This window comes from Pseudopodoces humilis, chromosome 6 (assembly GCF_049639895.1).
Source record: "Pseudopodoces humilis isolate 2021_Gansu_Grassland_sample_001 chromosome 6, ASM4963989v1, whole genome shotgun sequence".
Lineage (NCBI taxonomy): Eukaryota > Metazoa > Chordata > Aves > Passeriformes > Paridae > Pseudopodoces > Pseudopodoces humilis.
The window spans coordinates 54,696,839-54,719,540 of record NC_142205.1 but is presented as its reverse complement, the minus strand read 5'-3'; the positions used below and the strand labels follow the sequence as shown (position 1 = coordinate 54,719,540).

The 22,702-nt window shown below is 44.5% G+C and overlaps 1 protein-coding gene across 5 annotated transcripts in view; it reads left to right on the top strand.

The window, feature by feature from the left end:
- Positions 1-1,779: 1,779 nt before the first annotated feature.
- ADGRL3 (adhesion G protein-coupled receptor L3) overlaps positions 1,780-22,702 on the top strand; it is a 486,649-nt gene continuing 465,726 nt past the window's right edge. For 3 of the 5 annotated variants that reach the window (XM_088056042.1, XM_088056048.1, XM_088056044.1), the window contains exon 1: positions 2,092-2,226. The gene's annotated coding sequence lies outside the window, so the exon portion shown is untranslated. Of the gene's footprint in view, positions 1,834-2,091; positions 2,227-22,702 lie in introns of those variants that run through there. The other 2 variants (XM_088056043.1, XM_088056046.1) reach the window with 2 other exon arrangements.

Below are 22,702 nucleotides of genomic sequence, written 5' to 3'. Positions count from 1 at the left end.
AAAAAGCTGAGCAGGATAATAAACTGAGTGGATCTTCCATTGGGTTGGATTAGGAGGCCTCATTTGGGCCCTTCCAGCTCTCTTAGCTACAATCGAAGCTGGGAGTGCAGCAGCAACTCCCCAAGTAGGTCTGGTCACTGGGCTAAAGTGTGGCATGTTGCATGTGTCAGCACTCAGGCAATTAGAAAACTATGACTTACTGAAAACTACTCTTTTGTTTGTTTTATTGTAAAAGGAGCTTCATTTGTTTAGGTCCTTCTCTCAAACACTAAAAGCAAACAAACAGTTTGGTTTGTAAGGAAAGTGTTTAGCATGTTCCAGACAAGCACCATTATTTCTGGAAGTCCCAAGTAAGAATTTAAGATTACAAACGTTAACACAAAAGCAGGCTTCTTGTCCTCTTTCCTGGAGGTTCCTGACACTCAGGAGACGAGAGTATTCATGTTTCCCACCTCCTGGGGGTGCCAGGGCAAGGACACAGTGCGTCATGCTGGCCCCAGCTGATGCCAGGCTGCCCTGAGCCCCATCCCGTGTGCGGGGCAGCAGGGAGACCACCCCTGACCAGGAGGTGGGGTCTGATGGGCTGCTTGGTGGTGGACAACCAAGGCTGAGAGGCCAATCGTGAGCTGGGGAGTCTAGTGAGGAACGGGTCTGTGCTGGAAATACAGGCTGCAATTGGCTTTCTAGGAGGGCAGCGGTGGACAGAGCACCCAATCGGGGGTGACAGAACCACGCAGGCGATGGATCGGTGCCGCAAAGGCAGGCTGCAATTGGCTGCTTGGATGGGGACAAAATTCCAGGCGACCAATCGGGACGTGGGAGATCCAGTGTGGAGTAGGTCCGTGCCCTGTATGGCGGCTGCGATTGGCTAGCTGGCAGGGGAGCCACGGGCAGAGTGTCCAAGCGGGCGGTGCGGGATCCCTTCGGGAGGGGGCTGCGGACAGGTGGTGGCAGAGGGTGCGGGGTAAGGGGCGGCTGCGGGGCAGCGCGGGCGCGGCGGTGGCGGTGCGGTGCGGTGCCGGCCGGCTGCTAGGTGGAGCCCGCGTCCGCGCAACCCAGATCCGGGCCCTCGGAGCTCCCCCGCCCCTCGGCTCGCCGCCCGCCCGGCTCCGTGCGGCCGCCGCCGGGCAGGGCAGCAGCGCCGCGCCGCCCGCCGCCGCCTCCTCCTCGGGCCCCGTTCCCCGCTCCCGGACGGCCCTGCGGTGGACGCGGGTGCCGCGGGTCCCGCCGCCCGGGAGCGCGCTGCCCGTGTGCGGAGCGTGTGCGCTGCGCCGAGCCGAGCCGAGCCGGCGGGGCGGGCACGCGGGCCCCCCCCGCCCGCTGAGCACCGCGCGGGGCGCGCCCGCACAGCCGCCCCCTCCGCGCCCGCGGACCCGCCCCCTCCGCCCGCCCGCCCGCCCGCCCGCGCCGCGCCGGGGCTGGCGGTCTCCGCAGCGGGAGCAGGAGGAAGAGCGGGAAGGATCCAGGGTGTCTGCGGAGCGCGGGGGGCTGAGGACCACCCGCCTCCCTCTGCGCGGGCGCCTTTGTGTCCCCCAGCCCCGGCGGAGCGAGGGGCCGCGGGCAGGGGAGCGGATGCGAAGAGCGGCTGGTGCTGGAGGGGAAAGAGAGAAAGGGGGATGGTGGAAGATTTCTCTCCTTTTTTATTTTTTTTTTTTTTTGGTGGTCTCTTCGGCAGCGGCTGTTCTTCCCCAGCAGCAGCAGCAGCGGCGGCAGCAGCGGCAGCGGCAGCAGCACCAGCAGCACAGGCAATGACTCTGCCGCATCCGAATCGCCTGGCCGGTGGTGCCGGCTCCGGAGACATCACCTTGCTCTGAAGTTGCCCACCTGGAGGAGGTAAATCCGAGCGGGGCTTTCGTCCAGAGGGGTCGGCGACGGCGGGGAAGAGGAGGGAGCAATCGCCTCCCCCATCCCCACACACCCTCGTCCTCCGGGAGGAAGCTTGTGTAGCTGAAGAACACGGCAGAAGAGGAAAGACTTTTACTTCTTTCTATTTTTTCCTTTTTTTTTTTTTTTTTTTTTTTTTTTAATTTTTCCTTGCTTGAGGGACGTTTCGTGCTTCTTGTCCGCCCCCCTTTTCCTCCTGGCTGGGGGCTTTGGTACTGTGGCCAGGTCTGTTTCCTACTCCCACCCCTGGTTTTAATGGCTGGATTGTGGCAGCAGCTCCCTGCTGCAGGTTGTTGAGGATCTGATGGGGACTCGCATCTCAGGAGCCGGAGGTGACTAAAGGTAAGTAAGCAGCCGATGGATGCTCACCAGCCCTTGCCGGCCCCTCAGTTGCTCCCTTGCCCGCTCGCGTTGGGCTGAAGGGTGCTGGCCGCCCTGGGCGCACGCTTGGGCTGAATGATGCTGTAATAAGGGTAGCTTGTCTTCTGTGGGGCTGGATCCTCCAGGTAACCGGGGAGCATCCCTCCGGGTCCGCATGCTGGGCGGCAGTGGAGGCACAGGGGGTGTGCATCTTGTTTGGAAATACCTTGTAAGCTCCAGACTGGTTTGGCTATGGGCTGCTAGGGTGGCAAAGGCAGTCAGGAGATGGAGGGGACCTGGTAGGTTTTGTTCTTGCTCTCTCTTGGTTTTTGTTTTTTTATGAAAGGCACCACGTTGGACCGGGGGGTTTGCTGGTGTTAACACTGAGGAATTCGTGAGTTTCATTCTGTTCCCTCAATATCCCTCCTTCTCCCCCCCTTCCCCCGTCTTCATGCCCATTCCTTCGTGGGTCTGCGTTGCTGTTTAATCGCTGAAGGGTGCCTCGAGAAGCAATTGCTTTCGTGGATATCAGGGGGTATGAGTCAGGGGTATGTTGCCGAATTGGGGGTGTGTGTTGGGGGCTGCCTGTGCGTGGATGTGAGGGGGTAGGGCAGAGGTCTGAATCCAGCAGCCCCGCGTTACAGGTAGACGCGAGGAGCTTCGCCTTCCCGTGCAGCCGGAGAGCGAAACGCACGGTGTAGGTAGGGATGTGCAGAGCTCCCCACCTCCTGCCTGTGAGCCTGCGTTTGCTGGCTCTTATCTGTATAGGACCGGCGTTTGTTTTGAGCAAGGGCCGATGTGCACAGCTGAACGACGAAAATTGCATTTTTAATGCCTCTTTCTTTTTAACCCTTTGTTTATTTGCTCCCTTAATTATTTATTTGTGTTCCCCTTGCATGCGATCGTCTTTTGACCGCATAACTTGCAAGTACAGTTATAAGTATGATGGCTCCTCGCTGCCATCAGCCAGAGAGCAACCCTGTTTCCCAGTTTAAGGAGCCTACCTCCAGCTGGTGCCCGGTAGTGCTAATGAAGATGTAGCTACACTACCCCAGACATGTGCCCTGGGTGTTTGGGGGATTGCCTTCAAGGGCTGAGTTTGATCAGCAGCCTTGCATCCAGAGTTGTCCAGGGAAGTAAAGCTGATCTCCAATACATTTAGTTGAGTTTTTTTCCTTACCCTTTCCCCTATGGACAGGCAGATGTGTAGTTCTGCATGAGGTAGGAAAGGAGCCTCTTCTTCTCTCCCTTTACTGATAGGCATGAGATTCTTCTCTGCTGTAGTTAAAACAACTCGTATTTTGGCCAACAGCAATGCATTGTTTCGGCTTGTCAACTGTAGAGTTCATTATCGTTTTAGCCAAAGCAACCCATGTCTATTGTATTTACTTTCCTGTTTAGATCACTCCTTAGGAGTTACTGCTGTTTCCACTCTTACAGTTCTGGTTCCAGGCAGCCAGCTGCTCAGAGGGAGCCTGAGATGCAAGGGAAAGGGCAGAAATGCCATCTGTTTCTTGATATAAGGCAGAGAGGTAGCCTGCCGGCTGCAGTTTCTCTCTGTATTATAGCACTGATTATTCCAGAGTGTAGGATCAAAATTTTCGAAGCTAACCAAAAAGAAATCTTCCATGGAGTTTAAAAGAAATGAATTCCATTTTCATTGTGGAATGCTTCCTCTTAAGAGCGCAGCCAATGCTGCCTGCTTGGTACTGAGTAGTAGCATGTGCTTTGTAGAGCTCATTTATCATCATTTCCAGGGGCTTGCAATACGAACAGGCTTCTACTGTGCATTCATTAGGAAAAATTCTTCCATGGAGTTTTTCATGGGAGTAAACCAGGTGTTACAGGTTAAAATGGTCTGCTGTCAAAAAGTCTGCAGTCGTCAATTTAGATCCATGCCAATGTTGGGTGACAAAGTTCAGGTTAGGGCTCTATGGTAAAGCTGTATTTTTTTCCTAAAGATTAAACTGCTCTGAGAGAACAGGAGTCAATCCCCCTTGTTATGGTTGAGGCTGCTCCTGTTCCTGCTCTTTAAGAGTACTTTCAGGGTACTTTTTCCTTATTTAGCCTCAATTTACTATAAAGTGACTGTTGTCTTGTTACCTGCTAGCAAAAAATAAAGTGGATATATATCTTTGGTGTGTTTCTTTCCAAAAGGACTGAGCTTTTTATAAAGCTAGTCTTGACTTGTGAGTTCCATATAATTTCTATTACTGAATTAATGTATTTTTCCCTTTTTCTGCTTGGGGTGGTTAGGAGAAGGTATGTTTAGTTTCTCATTGAATTCCAGGACAAGATAAATGACAGTGTAGATTGATGATAGTGAAAACATCGAGTGCTGCTTTGTGAGGCAGTGAGATTTTAATGATATTTATTAAGTTGAGGCTACTGAGTCCTCACGGTGGTGTTTTTTTGTGACAAAAGCGGGAGCTGGTGTGTCAGTTTCTTGGTGCCCTCCAGAGACGAAGTAGTTTATGTCTCAGCCTAGGATATTTGAATTTGTCCCTGAGCCCTGCTGGGTCCATCCCTCCACCCCCCTCCTTTGTTTGCTTGGCTGTGCATCCCACAGGTTGAGATGCCATGGGGATCGCGTCCTTCCTCCCAGTAGGGGATGATGTGGCAGAGGTGCTCAGCTTGCCTATCCAAGCATTAATTGCAGAAAAGGCTTTTTTCCTCCTGAAACAGAAAGCAAATTGCCCTGTGCCTGCTGGTGCAAATATGAAGCCGGTGGTCTTTGCTGGCTGGGAGGGAAGCAAGCAGGTTTGTAGGTGAAAATACAGGCGTGCACATCCAGGCAGCTGACTGATGAGCTGGGCATCTCAGCCCAGCATTGCAGGGCTGTTAGAAAAATAAATAAATAAATAAATAAATATCTAGAGGCAGGTAGAGCGAATTATCAGCCAGGACTGAACAGGAATATACATGACCTTTAGCTTTTTGGCAGCGCTCAGCTGGAGGGCCTGATGCTGCCATCAGGGTTTTCACATTCAGAGCATGAGTGGATGCATCATCAACACATTTATTCATGCACACGGGGGAGGGAAGCCTTTGTAAATGGAGAAGTCCTAGGAATGGGTGATTTATTAATAATTTTAATACTAATAGTGTTGGGACTGGTGTAGATTGACTTGGAAGCAATTTAATGTGTGACACTGTATAAAGGATGGGTTAAAGATTGATGAAAGGGATGGAATTCAGGGAGCAAGAATGGATCAAGGAAAAGCTAAAGCATGGAGGTCAGGCACAAGGATTTCTATGCTTTAAATAAGTTCCTTTTTTTTTTCTGTTGTAATTATGTTACTTGGTGGTTGTGGAAACAGCCAAATGCTGCAGTTGGAGTGATTTTGATAAAAATTTTTGTTCCCTGGAGATTTCTGGCACATCACAAGAGGTTTGTAAGAACAACTCAAAAATTAATTTTTTTTGGAGTGGTGATCATCTGAGAGATAGATATCACAATATTGAAGGGCTGCTGAGGACAATACTGGAATATCAGGACAGCCCTGAAAAATAAAGAAGGTTTTGTCTGCCCCTTGTGATGGGGTACTTACTGGGGTAGGATGTACTGGTGAGCATCGACATTCTGGGGAGATGTTTATGGATACCCATTTCTTCCCTGCTGATCCTTCTTTCATTCAATAAATAGGTGCTGTCCTGCTGGGATGGGAATATGAAAAATGCACCATGATGCCAAATTCTGAGTGTACATCTGCACTTCAGTCTCTGCTATGTCTTTAGGCTGTGCTTCCTGTCCCAGTAAGGCAGTGTGACATGCTGGCCTCTGACTGCCTCATCCCCTGGGGACATGCCTGCCTTGCTAAATTTTTGTCATGATCCCCACCAGCACTTAATGTTGGGCTCCTTAATCCCTGCCTGGGATGCATCTGAATATGTCCTGTTTCTGTAGGTGTTGAGATGCACCAGCGCTCCCTGCTCTCATCCTAGTGCCTGCTGGCAGTGGAAGCTCCCAGAGCAGGCTGATGAAGTAGAAGAACTTTGCTTTTAAGCATCTACTTTTTAATTCTTGCCTACTTTAATGGCAAGGAAACCACCTCCTACTCAAATCTGTGATGTGATTCTATCTAGGACGTTATCTCATTGCCTGGTTTTGGCCTCCAGGTTTGCAGTGTAATGCTTGCTTTACGTTCCTCACTAGATAATCTCTACAGTGCAGTCTGAAATTCCTGGCTGCAAGCTAAGTGTTCATTTTTAAGACAACTTCTCTAAGGACACCTTGACGCTACAGCTTTCACTTCAGCAGTCTTTTCAGACAGCCTTCTGATTTTGCCTGTAAGGCAGATGTTGTTACCAGTCATTGCACTAAGCATCTGTAACTGTAGCAAGGTAGCCTTTTCAGGCAATGAAATCTTCATTTTAATAGTGTTCTGGACCACAGTTTTACTTACTAAGTGGTGGTCAGTGCGGGGTTTTTTCAGCCTGCCTGAAACCTCTGTTTTCCTCTGGCTGAGTGTTTTTTTTTCCCCTCCCCTTTTTTGAACTATTCATCTCTACTTCTTCAGGCCCACTCCCATCCGAGGGAGGTACTGCTGCATCTGTGATGGGAGCTCCCTCTGTAGTCAGTGGGGCACTTCTGTTGGCTTCCCTGTGAGGGGAAGATGCTCAAGAATCTCACATGTGGTATCTTCTGAAAAGAAGCTCCAGAATCTCAGATGTGGTATGTTTTAAAAAAAGGTATTTCCTGCTTTAGCATCAAGTTTCTAGTAATTGTTTTGTAACATCTTTGCCAGAGGTGGCATTTCAGGCCGAACAAAGCAGTGAACACAGAGGAAGAGTAGAAATCTGTGTACACTTCTAAAATGTGTTTGTGAAAACAGTCCAGAATTAAAATCAAGACACTTTTATTTGAGGCTTGACAGCTTTCAGTTTCAAGGGTCATGAAATAGACACCATTCTGAAGAAAGCAAAGAGGAGCTTGGCAGCTGTCCCAGTTAGGCAATATGAAGTTGTAGATTTTGTTTAAATGCCTTAGAGTAATAAACCTTTACAGGTTCCATTGGTGCTCACACTGCCAGGATTTTTGAAAATTATTTTTTTAAAGCATGTTAGTCAACATGTGAGTAAATACACAGGAATTATTTCAGTGGCTACAAACCTGATGCTTCAGAGGCCTGTAGCACAACTCCGATTCATTACGGTGGGTACCTGTCAGGGAACAGCTTTGAAATATTATGCACAGTGTTTTGAGTAGTTTGGATTATAGCTTTGCTACTATTAATTGTAAGAGCTCTACTGATTTGATTGCAGTTGCATTGATTTATATCAGGTAAGGTCATTGATTTTGAACTTTGGAATGGAGCTATGCGTTTCTAAAACTTAGAGCAAAGTGTCATAAATACAAAGGACTAACATGAGTGTTTACTTACAGCAATGCAAAGTCAAAATGAAGTGAAATAGGACTCTTGGTGCTTTTGTAGAAGTGGTGCTTAAAATTTAGCCATGAATTGCCCTACTGCAAAGTCGTGCTCAAAGGTGCCAGCGTTGCACAGCACTGTTCTGAAAGGAGGTCTAGTCTAAATCTGGCCCCTTTGGATAAGACTCTTGGTGGTGTTACATCAGTGACAAGTAATTAGTTTGTAAGAGTCACTGTGTACAATAGATATGAGGTAAGTCCCTTACCCACTTCTCAAGAACCAAGAATCTACTTACAGAGGTGAGGGCACTGCATCAATGAACACTGTTTAAAAGTTCAGGGAATAGGAACATTCTGACTAATGCAGTCTTAGAGCATCTGTTTATTATGTGCAGGCACATATATAGACATATAAATACCATGATTTGGAGAACAGACAGAGTTCTGATTTTTTTTTTTTTGTCAAAACTCAGGGAAGTGAAAAAGAATTTTGGCTTTAGGTTTAGAATTGCACCTATACCCAAAACATACCGTACCCACATGTGTATTCTGTGTGTGTGCATATATAGGTTTTGTTTGTGAAGTGATGGTGCCGATGCATAGAGTTGTTTGGTTGTTTGGCAGGAAAGACTCTCCCTATTTATTTTCTGGTTGTTTTTTGGTAGGTGCAGTAATGGACAATAACTTGTGCATGGGCCTGCAGTTTTAAAATTTTACCTGAGTTGCTTGGTTAATAGTCCAGCACCAAAATAGAACAGCCACATTTTCAGATGTGTTGAGCAACCACATGTTTTATCAGAGTCAGTGCTGGTCCTTGCTTATTTGTTGTAGCAGGCTTTTTCCATTCTGAAGTTGCTGATCCCAAGCCTGCCTTAATGAGATTTTTTTTTTCATTGCCCTCACAGTGAGAAAGAGAAGCTTCACGGTGTTGCAGAAGTGCTGTTTGCAGCGTACTTGGGGATGTCAACATTTTCCTTCAAGAAAGGAGTAAGCTAGTTACAAGTATGCTGCCTGACTTTGGGCAGGCCTAGGTTAGATGGGGAGTTTAGCTCAAAGAGCCCAACACTGGGAGCTGCTGAGCTATTAACTGTTTCTTTAGTGGTAAAGCCTGTGTGTTGTGTTGGAGGGCACCAGGAGACAAGGGAATCCCTAAGCAGAAGCAGCGTCCCTGTTCTGTTTGATCAATGGGTCCCTGTTTACAAGCCCTGCAGAGGCACTGCCCTGCCTTGCTCTTCAGTGTCCCAAACCAAGCCTTGGCTTAAGCCCATGAGAATAGGGGAGGGACCCAAGCCCAGTTTTTGATGTTCTGCATGGGTGGCTACCTTGAATACTCAAATGCATTCCAGTGACAGCTGACCCTGTAAGGAGATTTTCAATAGCTCTCTGGATTTTTTTATCTTTTTTTTTCCCTCCCCTCTCTCCTCCCAATTTTATTTTATTTTATTTTATTTATTTTTATTTTATTTTATTTTTATTTTTTTCTGTTACAAAGACTGCTGGAGGAAAGAAAAAAATACAGCACCCTTTGTAACTGTCTTTTTGAATACATTTCACTTATGGAGACAGTTGAGAATTTCAGGGATCATGTTAACTCCCTTTCTTTTGCTTTGCCTTTGCATGCATGTGTTACTGACTGAAACATTGTGATTTCGAAATGGTGCAGATCCCCACCACTCACTTCAAAGGGCACAGGTTTTTGTTGTTTGGATGTTTTTGTTTCAGCAAGATGTATGTTGTGGTTTTTTTACCCATATGTGCTGTGTAATGTGAATCCTTACTTACCACTTCTGTTGCTGCGTTCTTTTGCATTTTTGGTTTGGGTTTGTTTGGGTTTTTTTTTGTCTCACTCCTTTTTTTCCCTGCATTTACAAAAAAATTATGAATTACATTTGTAATTTGACATTTATACATTTGAATGATTTTTTTATGTGACATCTGTCTGGAGGTACACAGTACTGGCCTGTAATCCTGTAGGAGATGGCTTAGCTGGAGTATCCAGAGAATAGCCGTTCTTGTTTCCACAACTCAGATTTCTATATTCAACATTGTGTCTCAGCTAAGGCTTGTTGAAACTGTGTGTGTAATCTAAAATGTCATTCCTTTGGATTTTGGATATTGCAATCACAGGCTGTAATAGTTTGAAAATTTTATGTATATATCCCACTTCCTTCCGAGGGAAATTATGATGTGACTACTGCACTTGCAATTCCCACAGCACAGACTTCTTCAAGAAAATGTCATTTTGGATTATCTTTAATGGATGCAGGTGTGTGGAATGTCTGTGTTTTTTGGGGTTTTTTTTGTTTTTTTTTTTTAGAGGACAGTAATGTTACAATCACTGCTTTATTTGGTGTAGCTCCAAAATGACATATACCTCCTTGAGTAAAATTCTTCCCGATAGGTATTTGAAATATAGCAATTACACTGCATAGAAGGATAACTTGTGACCTTCTGACAAGGGATCCACAATTACAATTGCAATGCACTTTATAGATCTCCTTAAGTAGGTCACCAATTTGCAATGAGTCTTTCTAAAGTCTGTGCTGCAAGGCCTTTCAGTTGCAGGAGTGGGGAGCCTTGTTCTGTACAGCATCACTGATATTCGAAAGGGACGCTGAAATCACGGAATCACAGGATGGATGAGGTTGGAAGTGACCACACTGGGTCATCTGATCCAGCTTCCCTACTGATACGGGATCATCCTAGATAGAGCACATTGCACAGGTGTGCATTCAGACTGTCCTTGAAGTGCTCCAGTCAGGGAGACTCACAATCCTTTTTGGGCAGTCTGTTCCAGTGCTTGGTCACCCACACAGTAAAAATAGTTCTTCCTCATGTTCAGGTGGAACTTCCTGTGCCTCAGTTTCTGCCCATTGCCCCTTGTCCTTCTGCTTGTCACTGCTGAGAACAGCCTGGCTCCATCCTCTTGACACCTCCCTTCAGATACCCACAGACACTGATGAGATCCCTTCTCAGTCATCTCTTTAAGACTGAACAAGCCCAGCAATCTTAGCCTGTTACTTATATCTCAGTAGGAGAAACAGAATCATGGAATCATAGAATGGTTTGGGTTTGAAGGGCCGTTAAAGATTGTTCCAAACCCCTGCCGTAGGCAGGGATGGCTCCCAACTGCACCCAGCTGGTCAATGCCTCATCCAGTCTGGCTTTGAACACTCCTTGCCTGGGCATCCACAGGCTCTCTGGGCAACCTGTATCTCACCACCATTCAGTAAAGAATTTCTTCCATGATTGCTCCAGTCCCTTAATGCTCTAGGCCCCTCATCATCTTTCTTGGTCTCCACTGGACTCAATCCAGGAGCTCCATGCCTCTAGTCCTGAGGAGCCCAGAACTGGACACAGCGTTCCAGGTGAGGCCTTACAAAGGCTGAGTAGAGGGGCAGGATCACCTCTCTTGACCGGTCAGTGCTCTTCCTAGGGCACCCTGCAACACCAGCAGCCTTCCTTGGACACAGCAGGCTCATGGATGGCTTGTTGTCCACCAGGATCTCCAGGTCCTTCTCCACAGAGTTGCTCTGCAGCAGGTCAGTCCCCCATCTATGCTGGTGCCTGGGGTTGTTCTTCCGCAGGTGCAGGACCCAGCATTTGCCTTTGCTGAATTTCAGATGATTTTTGCTGAAGGGCTGTGCATCTCTCTGGGGAACTGGCTGCTCCTCCCAGCCTTGTGTCATCAGTGAACTTGCTGAGGAGGCCTCTGTGCCTTTGTCACTGATTAACCTGGCCTGCTATTGAACCGTGGGGGACAGCCCAGTGACAGGCCTCCAAATGAACCCTGTGTAGTGATTATGACCCTCTGAGACCTGCGCTGCAGCCAGTTCTCAATCCACCTCACTGTCCCCTCCTCCTTTCCACATTTGCTGAGGTTGTCTGTGAGGATGATGAGAGAGATGGTGTCTAAAGCCTTGCTGAAGTCAAGGTAGACAATATCCACTGCAACAAGAAAATGATACCTATGTAAGTATCCTTGTTTCGGTGAGAAATACAGGCACACATCACTGAGCATGTGTCAATATTCCCAACTGAGCAGCCCTGAGATTGCAGTGACGCTGAGACCTTGGGTGAAATTCAACGTGTTTGAAACATGTAGGAAGATGTTTGCCAATAGACTCAAGCAGTTGTTTATGCCAGCATAAACTAAGCTGCAGTTTTCCTGTTCAAGGGGAGAATCTGGACCTCCACAGTGTCTGCAGGGATGTTTTTGACAGGGAAAATGGGGTATGGTGTGGAATATATCTCAGAGCTGCCTCACTGTTTGTCTTAAGATTTGGCAGCAGCAGATGGGAGGTTGTCTTCTCCAATGCCTTTATGCTTGGTTGCTCCCTCATCCCAAGCAAGCAAAGGGCAGCCCAGCATAACCTATGAGCCAGGCTGCAAGGGTGAGGATGCCAGCTTTTGTTTGACCCTTTTCAAGCTTGCAGGCTTGAGCACAGCAAGAGTCCACGGTTATCCCCAGCTCATGCAATTTGGGGGCAAAGCCTATTTCAGCAGTCATCATTGTGGTAAAGTTGATTACTTAAATGCATAAATAAGTAATTATTAATAAACAGAGTAATAGACAAGTTAGTGAAGAATACCATTCAAGTCTGATCTGTAGTCACAGAGATGTATTTTGCAGTAGTAATAACATAATGCTGGATTTTTTGAGCTGGTCCCTCTTACTACTACAATAAATAGTAGTAAAGGAAAAGTGTATTTTGGTCTAGGGTTGCCAAGTCCACTCCCAATTTCTATCTCAAAATAGGTCTGTGCTGTGCAGCAGTAGGAGCTATAGTTAAATATCAAGCAGATAATCACATTTTGTTGTTTTTTTTTCTGTAAATCACTTTCCCTTTTATACCATAGACGTTTGTGTGGATGACTGCTTGTTGACCACAAAGATGTGGTTTTTGTTTCTTTCATTTATGTCCTTTATTGAATTAGCAGAGTTATGCAGTTTTGTCTATTGCACTTGGGTGGGATGCTGCAGTGATTTAATTTAAAATGAAAGAGAGATGTCTTCATTTTAGGGAAAACTGTGGCTAAGTGGTGAGAGTAAGCAGGTCTAGCCATTACCAGAAGCCCTAATTAGAAGAAATCCCATGTACGGTTGACCTTGACTATTGAGACAACCCTCAAAGAAGAAAGAGCACTAAAAATTAGTATGCTGCCAGTGCTGCACTTTTATTATTTGACGTTATTAAGCAAACTCGGTGTGTATTTCTTTTTTGAAGCGTTTGATTAAATGTGTGATCTTATCTTGGTGAAATGGCCTGCTGGGCTGCAGACAGTGGTGTTCAGAAATGAAATTTGTTTAGAGCCTCTGAACAGACATTTATTCAATGAGACCTTTCTTGAATAATAGATGTGACAGTGAGACAGCTGTGCAATGTGTTCTGGGGGTTGGGCTTCTTATTTTTTTGGTGTAGGGTTTTGCAATGTGATTGGGGGGAGAAGATAACACAAGAGCACAGGTGTGAGAATAGGATGTAGGGAAATTATCATATGTTGCAGATTCAGCCGAGAATTATTTTCAGATCAAGATTTACACGCTTCAGGGCTTCCCTGTTGGCATATGGTTTGGCATATCAAGTGATGCACATATATATCTAGCTCTGTATCAATAATCTTATCCTTTAGCTAGAGCTTTTAGATGCTTAAATTTTGTAGAGGGAAAAAACAATCAAAACCCACAAGCACAAGTCCCCAAACAGGGATTTTACTCCTGTGGTCAGTGCTAATGTAGTTGATGATAGTTGACTCCTGTTATCAGTGCTGATGCCTTTAAGCAATCCTATGTTTTATGATAGTTCCTTATTAGTGAGATGAACAGAGGCTTCACCAGAGGATGTTCAACCTCTTGTATTGTGCCCAACAAGGAGAAAATGTGGAATGTGGGTAAATATTCTTGTCTTACTTGCTTTTATCATCAGTGCGCTGGTTTTGGCTGAGTTAATTTTTTCACAGTAGTTGTTAAGGGGCTGTGTTTGGGATTTGTGCTGGAAACCATGTCACTAATTCAGGGGAATTTTGGTCACTGCTGAGCAGCTCTTGCAGAGCATCAAGGCCTCTTCTCCCTCTCACCCCATCCCACCAGTGAGGAGGCTGTGGGTGCACAAGGAGCTGGGAGGGGAGCACAGCCAGGACAGCTGATCCCAGCTGACCCAAGGGATATTTCATCCCAGATGGCATCATGCTCAGCATTTAGAGCTGGGGGAAGGTGAAGGAAGTGGAAGACATTTGGGGTGGTGGCTTTTTGTCTTCCCAAGTAACTACTGTATGTGATGGAGCCCTGCTTACCTGGGATATGGCTGAACACCTGTCTGCCCATGGGAAGTGGTGAATAAATTCCTTGTTTTGCTTTGCTTCCCTGCACAGCTTTTGCTTTACCTATTAAACTGCCCTGACCTCAGCCCATGAGTGTTCTCATTTTTAGTGTGATTCTCTCCCCTGTTCTGTTGTGGGGAGTGAGCAAGCAGCTGTGTGGGACTTGGTTGCCAGCTGGGGTTAAACCATGACAGTTTAACCAAAACCATGACAGGTTAAACCAAAACAGTGCTGTTTTATTTGGCACAGCTACTGTGGAGCCCTTTACCAGGGAAAAAACATTCCACAGGCGCTTTCAGTTTTGAAACATTATTGGACATACAGTGGTATGTATCTGTTTTTCCAGCATTATGGTTTTCTGTACAAGTCACAGGGACAAAACTTCATTGAATATGTGAACTGCACAGGTTTTTCAAGTGCTGACACAAAACTACAGGACTTGCTTTACGCAATATGAAGCTGAGAACATGAGTACCTGGAAGTATATTATTTTAAACTTTCTTTTTCAGTAGTGGGCTGTGGTGGTCTTTGAAGGCTAGATGTGTGAGTTTTCTGCGTGACTTAGTCTTTCCCTGCAAAAGAAGGGGGAATTCCAGTTTTAAAGGAAAGGAGCCCCAGATTTCCTCTGCTGCAAAACTGTGTTTTGATCAATCCCCATCTGCCCCCCTGCTTCCCTGCATTGTACAGCAGCTGTCTTTATATCAGATTAGATGGTGTTTAAGTGATTCCTCCTTCTAGAGGTAAATCCAAAACCTTTTCTTACAGGAGTTGAGAGAAGATGTGAGCTCCATGCCTTAATGATATCTTGAGGTGCCAACTCACAGGAGGCATCCAGTGTTTGATGGTCCAGCTGCTCACCTTCCCTGGTCTTTATTTAAGGGCATTGTTTTTCCTGTCCTGATAGCTCTCAGGACTTTCTACTAATTTATAATTGTGCTAATCCCACTGGATGCCAAATGCAGATTTGTGAGGCTGTGTGTGAAGTACAGAAAGTCATGTGTGCCTTAGCCCCACATATTTAGCCATGATGTTTTCCTGAGCTTCAGGGAAAATTTCTCCTTGCCAGGTGAATTGTGTATATGGTACACTGAGGAGGACTATGGCACGTAAGGATGTAGCTGACCATCATATTTTAAGGGGCTCTTTCATACATCTGATCAGCTGGATATGAGTTGTCTTTTTAGCAGAGACTGCAAGCCCAGAGCCATGGGTCAAAGGGCAGCAAACATGATCCTTTTTGAGCATCCTAGATGGTGTCCCCAGGGCTGGCTTGGTGCTGAGGGTGGTGAAATTGCCTGCCATGAAATCATCGTCCTGGGATGGTGGTGGACAAAGAGGAAAGGTAAGGGCAAGGAGAGCTGGGTTTATAACTATTTTACTGGTTGCACAAAGGGATGACAGGTTCTGTTGGCTCTGGTTGGAATTCAGTCAGGTGCTCAGACAGGCCTTGTTTCATCTGGGTCCCTACATGGAAGCTAGGTTACAATCCAGCCTTAAAAAAAACCCAAACATTCAAAAATGTTCCTCTATGGAGATGAAATCTATGTATGAAAGCAGAGCCTGCTGGAAAAGTAATGGTCCCATTATGTTCTCCTAATGCTAGAAGTCAGACAGGAAAAGGAAGGTGGAAAATTCACTGGACTGAAGTCTTACCTGACATCTGCTTTTCCATGGAACTGACTTGGTTCAAGTAACTCCAAGTAAGTCCATATGTATTTGTTCCTGATAGACTTCCTTGCTGAGTCAGATAATTTGTTTCTGACTTGGGAATGACATCTTGTTGTAATGCCTAAAATTTTTGTTCTGTTTTTAATGTAAGTGCTGCAGAGCTATAGCATTTCCCCTAATTTTGAACTTTCAGTGGGACTTGAAAATGAGTCAAAAAAATCCACCCCTGATAAATTTCTTGTGTGGCTGTTTAAAAAAGGGAGGTGGCATTCTTTACTAGCATTTTGTTGTTCCTAAAGCTAAGCTGTTTTTTAAAATGAAAGTAAAAGTTGCTTGCCACATGTGCTGGGTGTGCTAGTTGGGTAGGTGCACATTGTGAAAGCACCAGTGATGCTTCCATCCAGAGAGATATGGTGGCCCTTGGCAAAGGTGCATGGGAGCAGGAGGTATTTTATAGTCCCTTCTACCTGTCTGGAAGTCACCTGTGCAGAATCTGAGGACATCGTACAGTTATGTGGACTTTGAGGCTGAAGGTCCCAGATGTGCTGGCACTCTCAGTGGCAAAAAACAATGCTAGGCAAATGCCACAAGGAAGGGAAAGTTCCTCCTTAGAGCTCAAGGGAACCCCCTTTGCCAGATGTTACAAAGCCTATGAGAAGGGGATAGTGCCCATGTTGGAAGCAGCACAAGGGGTCCAGCTGCAGTGCATGCTAATTATTGCACTTGGTGACATTTCTTGCTTTCTACTCCTGTTGAATTTTTGCCTAATTTTGCCTAACATGGCTAATTTGTGTTTGGGAGTAAGGGACTAATGACAGCCATACAGTTAAACCTGTGTGTATGCAGTAATAAGGTTCAAAGGTCACTGTGTGTAATTATGTTAAGTTTCCAGCCTCCTTGCTAATTTTCTGTTGATTGAGGACGAAAGGAGGATCCTTTTGTGTCCTAACAAGTGTCTTCCCTTCCAGCTAAGCAGGGGCTGATTCCTGGCTGTTCCAGCATTTTCCTAGCTGGATGCCGACTCCATTTTCTTTAGTTTCTCCACTTTCATTTCCATACTCATTATGTCAGGCATCCAGAGTATGTAAAGATGATCAATGTGTATCTGCTGGTGCTATTATAACATGGAGCAATTATTTAAATTAATCAAGAGGACATTGTGCATGAACAGGATAGATAAAATAATAGCAGGCGCAATGCTTTGTTTAATGCAGGTCTGTGGTCTCAGTATCGAGATTTCAGCTGTTGGCAAGACACTTCATCATCTGGGAAGACCTGCTGGGAGCCACAAATAAATCATGTTGTGAAATCTTGATGTAGCCTTGCAATGTTTGTCCTTTGGTGTTCAGCTCTAGGTGCTGGTGTCACATCGTGGCAAAAATGGTATCGGCATTTTTGTGCTGATGGAGGAGGATGAGCAGACAGCGTTGTGGTTGCCTCTGTTTTCTGGGTGCAGTGAAGAGATTATGAAGGGATGGATGGGGCCTTTCTTTTTACTCCTTCCTTTTTAATTTCTCCCACCACCTTGCTGATCAGAGTTCATTTTTACATTTTAGGATATCAGACCAATAAAAAACGTATTTCCTGGTTTTTCCTATTGGTATGATTTTGTTGTTCTTGTTTCTATTCTGTCCTTGTCAGGTATGGGTATGACAAAGAAACAGTTTCAGTTTTTGAACTGAAAAGAAGCTGTCTTTCCCATAGTAATTTGGCTTTGGCCAATACACTGAAATCTTCAGAGTGATATGGAAATGTCCCTTAGTTTGCATGCTTGGATGAAGGCCAGATGAGATTTTCTTGTGTGGGCTTGCTTTGTTTGTTTTCTTCAAAAACTCTATGTTGATTCAGGCCAGTTGCTGCTCATACAGGCTGGATATAGTGTTTGTAGCTAATTAAAAATAGCCTCTAATTGAGAGCTGAATGTTGTGGACTTGAATTTTCCTGCACATTAGTCATGTAAGAGGTTGCCTGGAAAAGTAAAGGGTGAATCAGCTTGAAGAGGCTTGTAAATATCTGCTTCATTCAATGGGGAGACACATTTGAAAAGTAATCTAGTGGTGACTCACAATATTGCTAAAATATGGGGGAAATTAAAGTTCCTTTTAAAAGTACAATGTCTCGTCACTTTATTTGACTGATACCTGACAACTTAGAGGTTGTTACGCACCTGTTATGTACTGTATGCATATTATAACATTATGATTGGTAGGACTGTTGCCTGCAGGACCAGACTGCAGAAATACTGAGTTCAGTGGTACAGGTGTGACAGAGTGTAATCACCTCGTGCCCTGGGATTCATCTGCTGAACTTCCTTCAGTCCCTATGCTGACCTCTGTAGTTTCTTGTCTTTTCTCTTTGGACAGCTGTGTGTCACTGATCAAATATGGTATTTGAACACTCCAGTGGGAAGTTGCATATATACAGCAACTTCACCAAAATCACAATGTACCAAAGCCTGTGAATTTTGGAGATACCTTAGAAGTTGCTGCTGTTCCAGAAATAATACCTGTTATACTTAGGATATAAAAGGAATAAAGATACAAAACTTTTTTCTTATTTTTCTTTTTTTTTTTTATTTTATTACTACTTTATGCAGAAATAGTGGTTGGTGCTTGGATCCTGCCTGTGTGTATTTTTATAATGACCAGTGCTTAGCTTTTCCTTACAACTAACCTTGGCCCTAAATTTCTTGCTGTCTGCTTTTGGATAAGTATGGCACTCTTGCAACTTTGCCTTTTTCTCTTATTGAATAAAATTATTTGAGCTGGTCAAGTATCTAGAAAACATCCCAGTGAGCAGCCTGCCTTGCTCTCATGGTATCTGTCCAGACACTGATTTGGGCTGAACTGCAGCAGGGGAGCATCCACTGGTACAGGTTTGGTGGTTGGTCAGCTGGTCACTGCTGTAGGCAGTGAATAAGTCTGGTGTGGTTAACTGGCTCATTAGCGAGCTTTTAGTGCAGTGCTGAAGTGTGGTGGACAGTGAGCGGGCATTGTTCCCTCTTGTTTGAATAGCTAATTGGTATTTTTATAATTTTGTTTTATTCTGCATCCCACTTTTGCCATGGGATTAGTGTGTCTGGCTTTTGTGGTCTTTTGTTTTGATTTTGGGTTTTTTTTTGGGGGTGGCTTTTGTGTGGGTTTGTTTTTGTTTGTTTGGGATTTTTCATTGGTTTTTGTGAATTTATTTTCTTGGTTTAGTTTTGTTTTTTAAAAGCAGAAAGATGAGGTAGGTTTTGTTTATCTGGTCCAACTGTGATCTCTGTATGCAAGCTAATCATTTAAACTGACCCTCTGTCTAATGGAAAGAGGCAGGCACTTTGGAGACATGATTCCTTTCCTTCTCATGTAGACCTTTAAAATATGTCAGATGAATTGCATCCTAAAAAGATTATTTCTCTTCGCTGACTGTAAAGGGAGCCTAAGGTGCCAAACTCAGATAGAGACATTTACATTGCAGATACCTTAAGATGGAGGAGGTGAATCCCACCCCAGGAAATTACTCTCCTTGGCTTGCAGTGCATTTCCAATTCAAATGTGAACCTGCGTGATAAGCTGGTACCTGGCACAGCAAAGCTGATCCATCAGGAAGTGCATGGAGAGGAATTGAAATGGCCCCTGATCTTCACAGAGCTTGTGCCCAGGAGGAGCTCTCACTTCAGTTGGTGTAAGACATGTACCTTAAATATCACAAAAGTAAATGCAAGCCTGGTGTCATATGAATGATTCCTCCTTTTGGTTCCTGTGCAGTCCTGTATGTTATGAGTGGCGCTCCCAGCCTGGGCTTTGGTACCTCCATGACTATTTCTCCTCAAGAACAGGGAGTAACCTGCAGACCTGAGCAATTATGCCTTTACTCTTCCTTTTTCTTTCAAGGACTGCAAACATAAAAGTCTGTGAAGGTGGTGAAAAGGCAGATGCTGGGAGATGTGTCTGCCTTGACTCATGTGGGAAGGCCCAGGTGCCCTGGGATGCTGAGCCAGTTGGTGGGAGAGGAGCTTCCCAGAATGCAGCCCTAAGCTCCTGGTTCCAGGCAAATTAATGATTTATTTAACAAAGCTCTGTCCAATGAATAAGGTGTTCGTAGATCCTGCTAGTCTCTTCAGGACTCAAGAAAAAAAAAAAATAAATTTTTTTTTCTATCCTTTCTTGATTCCCTGAGAACTGCAGTTTAGACAGATGTTCCAGTGCAAGTTTTGACTGCTTCCCCTCCACCCCCAAATCAACCCTCTTCATTTCCCATCTGCTTCTGTGGCGGTATGGGCAACCAAGCTGGGAAATGAAGCTCTAATTTTAAAATCTCTGTTGAATTTGTAATCTTGCTAAGCTGTTTTCACCTGGGATCAGCTTCCTGGCTGGTTCACAGCTAATTTTTTGTGGCTTCATAGGAGTAGCACAAGCTGTGGGACAGTGCAGAGCTGCTCAAAATGTGTAGGATATTTGCTCTGTGGGGTTGGAGTCTCTCTCAACCTTCCTATTTCCAGTCTTGGGTGATCTGAAGGTCAGTCCCCAGTGTGTTGGTTAAGTCTCCTGCCCTAGGGAGCACTGAGCATTGCATATATGTGTATTACACATATATGTGTATTTGTGAGTAGGAATGTGTACATACATGCACATGCATGTGTATTTAATACCTTCTTTGCCCTAATCTTGAATATCAGGGCCAGCTGTCCTCAGGATACCCAGCTCTCAGAGCTGGAAGTTGGTGTTGGGGAGAAGAGTGAAGTCCCCATAATCCATGAGAAATGATTAGTGGCCTGCTGTGCCTATTAGGTACTCACAAGTCTGTGGGCCCTGATGGGATCCACTGTCAGGTGTTCAGGAGGTGTCTGGATCTGGTGCTGGGTGATGATTGAGTGGTTTAGGAGTTACAGTGGCAGTGCTGGGTAGATGGTTGAACTTAATCTTAAAGGTCTTTTCCAGCTTTGGTGACTGTGATTCTCTAGATATGTGTGTGTTTATGTATGGTAACTTGCCTAGCAAGGTGTGTTCTGTTGTCTTTCTTCCTGCTGTTTCTAAAATACTCCAGTGAAAACTAACAGAATAAAACCTCAGCATCATGCAAATTCATTTTAAAATTTGTGCAGAACTTTGGAGAATGAGAGGTGTGAGAGCAAACTGCATTTTGCATCTCCAAAGCAAAGTTATATATGCATGGTGCATGGCTGAATCCATCAATATTGCAGATTCGTAGCGCTAAATTCACTCACCCTGTTCCTAATTACTTGGTGCTGGTTTCGTCTCCACACTGTTGGTTTTAATTTTTTAAGCAGGTGACTGAATCCTTAAGTAGCCCTGACTTTTGAACTGGATGAGGATGGGGATTTTAGGAGTGTACTGTAGCAGTCTCACACTGGCGGCTGATCTTTTTGTATTTTTGTTTTTTAGCAGCTGGTAAATTTCTGTGGTGCCATTGGATGATTTTGCCCTCTTTAGAGGACTAAGGGAAGATTTCTTCATTCTTCAGTCTTGATGGAAAATGGTGTATGTTGTTTTTTCTAAACAGAGGAGAGCTGATCGAACTATTTAAGTACAGAATGACAACTAGTGATGGAGCGTTTAAAACTTGTGGTCTTCTGAATAAGTTTTAATGAACAGTGAAAACAAAGCAGATGTTGCCGAGTGTTTACTTCAGCGTAGCTTAAAAATAATTTGTGCTTTATGGTAATAATTGTCAGATCTAATTAAAAAATAGGAGGAAAGCAATATGGAGTTAGGTTCAATGAATGATTTTGTATGACTCATTACCTCAAAAAAAGGAAAAAAGTTTCTGAAAGGATAGTATTGCTTAAAAGTTTTAGCCACTTTAGCTGGAAATGAACAATTCTGATTCAAGGGATTGGGAACTTCTGTTCAAGGTTACTTCGTAGCCCATGATCTTGGTCCTTTTGCCTGAAGTCACTGATTATGAAGTACATTCATGCCTTCCATAGTCTTCTGAATCTATGTGTATGTTTCATTAGTTTTTTATGAAGTGTTTGTATCTGTTTACAGCATAGTCCTGTTATTTTGCTTCAGTTGCTGGGGTTTTATCAGTGCATCAGATCTTTGTCAGCATTGTACCCGAACTCCAGTGGCCAAGCGAAGTGCACAAACCTCAAAATTTTCTTGAGGTCACAAAGACACGTGCATTCATCTTGAATAAAATTAATTATCATTTAAAAAAAAATATTGGAGCTGTTTGAAGGGTATAGGTCTGTAAAGTTCTTAAGTCTGATTTCAAAATCTCTGTTACTCTCCCAACACTTGCTGACAGAGCCAGGGTTCAATGGATTTCAACATGATACTTAAGTAAATTTTAGTTGAATCTTATTTTTAGTGATTTTCCTAATATTGAATCTGAACTCTGAACAAATCTTTTTACTGGAGAAAGCTGTGTTTCTGGTTAGAGTTTGTTATACACTAGAGGCTCTGCTCAGTGAAACTTAGCATCTGCCTCTCTAAGAATTGATTGAGCCTGAATGGCATTGAGGTGTTGCATTATGAGCAGGCTTTCCTACTGAAGGACACACTTGAATAGACAAGTCCAAGCACTGGCTTTTTTCTGAATACTATTTTGTATTTCTGCAAATCTTCTCATCTCTTGTTGTGAAAACCTCAAGTATTATTTTAATGTGGGCTTGCGTTCCCACTGGTTTTACAGCAGCTGTTAATATAAACTGTTCATGAAGCTGCTCAGGCTCCTGTAGTGTCATGTTAGATGGGGGAGGTTTTTATTATTGTGTCTTTAAAGATTGTATTTTGTTTGTTTGTTTTTTAAAGCATGTAAATTTGAAGCTCTGTTAGGAAAAATGGGCCATGGGGATTGGTTGGAATAATGTATATGAAAGATGGTGTAGCAAAGAAGCAGTTTGTTTACAGAACAATGAAAAGTTACAGGAAGCAGTAACTTCAGTAGCTGCACTTCAATAGTTGTATCTTGGCAAGATAGCAGTTTTGATTTCTATGTCAGTAAGCTATTTAGATAGCTTTTTCTACAGGTGGCTTTTTAAAAGCTGAAATTCTGAGAATGTTCAGTGTCTAAGATTCATCCTGCTTGAATGCCTTGAATATTTTTAATATTTGCCTTTTATAGCTACAACTACTGTTATTGTGAATA